The following is a 5,940-nucleotide window of genomic DNA, read 5'->3' on the forward strand; positions in this document are numbered from 1 at the left end:
AGGAAACATAACCATCTTTGATTAATGAGCTAGTCAAGTAGAGGCATACTAGTGACTATATGTTTGTCTATGTATTCACACATGTATCATGTTTCCGGTTAATACAATTCTAGCATGAATAATAAACATTTATCATGATACGAGGAAATAAATAATAACTTTATTATTGCCTCTAGGGCATATTTCCTTCAGTCTCCCACTTGCACTAGAGTCAATAATCTAGTTCACATCATCATGTGATTTAACACCAATATTCATATCTGTATATGATTAACACCCATAGTTCACATCGTCATGTGATCAACACCCAAAGGGTTTACTAGAGTCAATAATCTAGTTCACATCGCTATGTGATTAACACCCAAAAGAGTACTAAGGTATGATCATGTTTTGCTTGTGAGAGAAGTTTAGTCAACGGGTCTGTCACATTCAGAGCCGTATGTATTTTGCAAATATTCTATATCTACAATGCTCTGCATGGAGCTACTCTAGCTTATTGCTCTCACTTTCAATATGTATCCAGATTGAGACTTAGAGTCATCTGGATTAGTGTAAAAGTTTGCACCGATGTAACTTTTACGATGAACTCTTTTATCACCTCCATAATCGAGAAACATGTCCTTAGTCCTCACTAAGGATATTCTTGACCGCTGTCCAGTGATCTACTATTAGATCAAAATTGTATTCCTTTGCGAAACTCAGAGCAAGGTATACAATAAGTCTGGTTCACAGCATAGCATACTTTATAGAACCTATGACTGAGGCATAGGGAATGACTTTTCATTCTCTTTCTATTTTCTGCCATGGTCGGGTCTTGAGTCTTACTCAATTTCACACCTTTGCAACACAGGCAAGAACTATTTCTTTGACTGTTCCATTTTGAACTATTTCAAAATCTTGACAAGGTATGTACTTATTGAAAAACTTATCAAGCGTCTTGATCTATCTCAATAGATCTTGATGCTCAATATGTAAGTAGCTTTACTGAGGTCTTTCTTTTTAAATAACTCCTTTCAAATACTCCTTTATGCTTTCCAAAAAAATTCTACATCATTTCTGATCAACAATATGTTACTCACATATATTTATCAGAAAGGTGGTAGTTCTCCCACTCACTTTATTGTAAATACAGGCTTCTTCAAAAGTCTATATAAAACTATATGCTTTGATCAACTTATCAAAGCGTATATTCCAACTCTGAGATGTTTGCACCAGTCCATAGATGGATCGCTGGAGCTTGCACAATTTGTTAGCACCTTTAGGATTGACAAAACCTTCTGGTTGCATCATATACAACTCTTATTTAATAAATCCATTAAGGAATGCAGTTTTGACATCCATTTGCCAGATTTCATAAAATGTGGCAATTGCTAACATGATTCGGACAGACTTAAGCATCGATATGAGTGAGAAAATCTCATCGTATTCAACACCTTTGAACTTGTCGAAAACCTTTCACAACAAGTCGAGCTTTGTAGATAGTAACACTACTATCAGTGTCCGTCTTCCTCTTGAAGATCCATTTATTTAACATGGCTTGCTGATCATCGAGCAAGTCAATCAAAGTCCATACTTTGTTCTCATACATGGATCATATCTCAGATTTTATGGCCTCAAGCCATTTCGCGGAATCTGGGCTCATCATCGCTTCCTCATAGTTCGTAGGTTCATCATGGTCTAGTAACATGACTTCTAGAACACGATTACCGTACCACTCTGGTGTGGATCTTACTCTGGAAGACCTACGAGGTTTGGTAGCAACTTGATCTGAAGTTTCATGATCATCATCATTAACTTCCTCACTAATTGGTGTAGGAATCACTGGAACTAATTTCTGTGATGAACTACTTTCCAATAAGGGAGAATGTACAATTACCTCATCAAGTTCTACTTTCCTCCCACTCACTTCTTTTGAGAGAAACTTCTTCTCTAGAAAGGATCCATCTTAGCAACGAATAACTTGCCTTCGGATCTGTGATAGAAGGTGTACCCAATAGTTACCTTTGGGTATTCTATGAAGACACACTTCTCCGATTTGGGTTCGAGCTTATCAGGTTGAAACTTTTTCACATAAGCATCGCAGCCCCAAACTTTAAGAAATGACAACTTTGGTTTCTTGCCAAACCACAGTTCATAAGGCGTCGTCTCAACGGATTTCGATGGTGCCCTATTTAAAGTGAATGCAACTATCTCTAATGCATAATACCAAAACGATAGTGGTAAACCGATAAGAGATATCATAGATTGCACTATATCCAATAGATTACGGTTATGACGTTCGGACACACCATTAAGCTGTGGTGTTCCAGGTGGCATGAGTTTGTGGAACTATTCCACATTGTTTTAATTGAAGACCAAACTCGTAACTCAAATATTTTTCTCCGCGATCAAATTGCAGAAACTTTATTTTCTTGTTACGATGATTCTCCACTTCACTCTGAAATTCTTTGAACTTTTCAAATGTTTCAGACTTGTGCTTCATTAAGTAGATATACCTATATCTGCTCAAACCATCTGTGAAGGTCAGAAAATAACGATACACGCCGCGAGCCTTAACACTCATCGGATTGCATACATCGGTATGTATTATTTCCAATAAGTTAGTAGCTCGTTCCATTGTTCCGGAGAACGGAGTTTTAGTCATCTTGCCCAAAAGGCACGGTTCGCAAGCATCAAATGATTCATAACCAAGTGATTCCGAAAATCCATCTTTATGGAGTTTCTTCATGCGCTTTACACCGATATGACCCAAACGGCAGTGCCACAAATAAGTTGCACTATCATTATTAACTTTGCATCTTTTGGCATCAATATTGTTAATATGTGTATCACTATGATCGAGATCCAACAAACTATTTTCATTGGGTGTATGACCATCGAAGGTTTTATTCATGTAAACAGAACAACAATTATTCTTTGACTTTAAATGAATAACCGTATCGCAATAAACATGATCAAATCATATTCATGTTCAACGCAAACACCAAATAACATTTATTTAGGTTTAACACTAATCCCGAAAGTATAGGGAATTTGATTTGCATATTATTGATAGGAAGGGAGCTGAGAACCCCGTTGCAGACAACTTGTTTAGGTTAGAGAATGTTCTTGATGACCCACTGCCTATTGATGATAGCTTTCCTGATTAACAATTAGCAGTTATTAATGCTTCTCGTACTGCTCCTTGGTATGCTGATTATGCTACTTACATTGTTCCTAAATTTATACCACCTAGTTTCACATACCAACAAAAGAAAAGGTTCTTTTATGATTTAAGACATTACTTCTGGGATGACCCACACCTTTATAAACAAAGGAGTAGATGGTGTTATTAGACGTTGTGTACCTCAGCATGAATAGGAACAGATCCTACGCAAGTGTCACTCTGAATCATATGGAGGACACCACGCTGGAGATAGAACTGCACATAAGGTATTGCAATCCGGTTTTCATTGGCCTACTCTCTTCAAAGATGCTCGTAAGTTTGTCTTATCTTGTGATGAATGTAAAAGAATTGGTAATATTAGTAGACGTCAAGAAATGCCTATGAATTACTCTCTTGTTACTGAACCGTTTGATGTTAGGGGCTTTGATTATATGGGACATTTTCCTGCCTCTAATGGTTATACACATATTTTAATTGTTGTTGATTATGTTACTAAGTGGGTAGAAGCTATTCCAACTAGTAGTGCTGATCATAACACTTCTATTAAAATGCTTAAAGAAGTTATTTTTCCGAGGTTTGGAGTCCCTAGATATCTTATGACTGATGGTGGTTCACATTTTATTCATGGTGCTTCCCGTAAGATGCTTGCTAAGTATGATGTTAATCACAGAATCGCATCTCCTTATCACCTGCAGTCTAGTGGTCAAGTAGAGTTGAGCAATAGAGAGCTCAAATTAATTTTGCAAAAGACTGTGAATAGATCTAGAAAGAACTGGTCCAAAAAACTTGATGATGCATTATGGGCCTATAGAACTGCATATAAAAATCCTATGGGTATGTCTCCGTATAAGATGGTTTATGGAAGAGCAGGTCACTTACCTCTTGAACTTGAACATAAAGCATACTGGGTTATTAAAGAGCTCAATTATGACTTCAAACTTGCCGGTGAGAAGAGGTTATTTGATATTAGCTCACTTGATGAATGGAGAACCCAAGCCTATGAGAATGCTAAGCTATTCAAAGGAAAAGTCAGACGCTGGCCTGACAAAAGGATACAAAAGCGTGAGTTTAACGTAGGTGATTATGTGTTATTATTCAACTCTCGTTTAAGATTTTTTGCAGGAAAACTTCTCTCTAAATGGGAAGGTCCTTACTTTATCGAGGAGGTCTATCGTTCCGGTGCCATAAAAATCAACAACTTTGAAGGTACAAGTCCGAGGGTGGTGAACGGTCAAAAAATTAAACATTATATCTCAGGTAATCCTATCAATGTTGAAACTAATATTGTTGAGACCGTAACCCCGGAGGAATACATAAGGGACACTTTCCAGAATGTTTCAGACTCCGAAAAGGAATAGGTATGTGGTACGGTAAGTAAACCGACTCCAAAACAATTCTAATGACAATTTCTATCCGTTTTGGAATATTTAAGAATTTTGGAAAGAAAAAAGTAGTCCGGGAAGAGGCCTCCACGAGGGTGGAGGGCGCGCCCACCCTTCCTGGGCACGCCCCCCCTGTCTCGTGGCCACCTCGTGTGTCTCCCGGACTCCGTTTTCTCGCACGTTATGTATTTTGGTCGGTAAAAATTCATTATATAATCTCCCGAAGGCTTTGACCACCGTATCACGCAAATATCCTCTGTTTTCGTTTTGAGCTGTTTCTATTACAGATTTAGAGCAATATGTTGTCTCAGGATTCAGAAGGGAAAAGCTATGTGGCTGATTACCTTGCAGACTCTAAAGTCTACAGGGACCTGGGGCATGATGGCTGGACCACTAAAGAAGAGGAAGACTATGAGCCTAAGGGAATGAAGGAAATATGCCCTAGAGGCAATAATAAAGTTATTATTTATTTCCTTATATCATGATAAATGTTTATTATTCATGCTAGAATTGTATTAACCGGAAACATAATACATGTGTGAATACATAGACCAACATAGTATCACTAGTATGCCTCTACTTGACTAGCTCGTTTATCAGAGATGGTTATGTTTCCTAACCATAGACAAAAGAGTTGTCATTTGATTAACGGGATCACATCATTAGGAGAATGATGTGATTGACTTGACCCATTCCGTTAGCTTAGCACTTGATCGTTTAGTATGTTGCTATTGCTTTCTTCATGACTTATACATGTTCCTGTAACTATGAGATTATGCAACTCCCGTTTATTGGAGGAACACTTTGGGTGCTACCAAACATCACAACATAACTGGGTGATCATAAAGGAGTACTACAGGTGTCTCCAAAGGTACATGTTGGGTTGGCGTATTTCGAGATTAGGTTTTGTCACTCCGATTGTCGGAGAGGTATCTCTGGGCCCTCTCGGTAATGCACATCACTATAAGCCTTGCAAGCAATGTAGCTAATGAGTTAGTTACGGAATGATGCATTACATAACGAGTAAAGAGACTTGCCAGTAACGAGATTGAACTAGGTATTGGATACCGACGATCGAATCTCGGGCAAGTAACATACCGATGACAAAGGGAACAACGTATGTTGTTATGCGGTTTGACCGATAAAGATCTTCGTAGAATATGTAGGAACCAATATGGACATCCAGGTTCCGCTATTGGTTATTGACCGAGAATAGTTCAAGGTCATGTCTACATAGTTCTCAAACCCGTAGGGTCCGCACGCTTAAGGTTTCGATGACAGTTATATTATGAGTTTATGAGTTTTGATGTACCGAAGGAGTTCGGAGTCCTGGATGAGATCGGGGACATGACAAGGAGTCTCGAAATGGTTGAGACGTAAAGATCGATATAT

Source organism: Triticum aestivum, chromosome 2B (genome assembly GCF_018294505.1).
Source record: "Triticum aestivum cultivar Chinese Spring chromosome 2B, IWGSC CS RefSeq v2.1, whole genome shotgun sequence".
Classification (NCBI taxonomy): Eukaryota; Viridiplantae; Streptophyta; class Magnoliopsida; order Poales; family Poaceae; genus Triticum; species Triticum aestivum.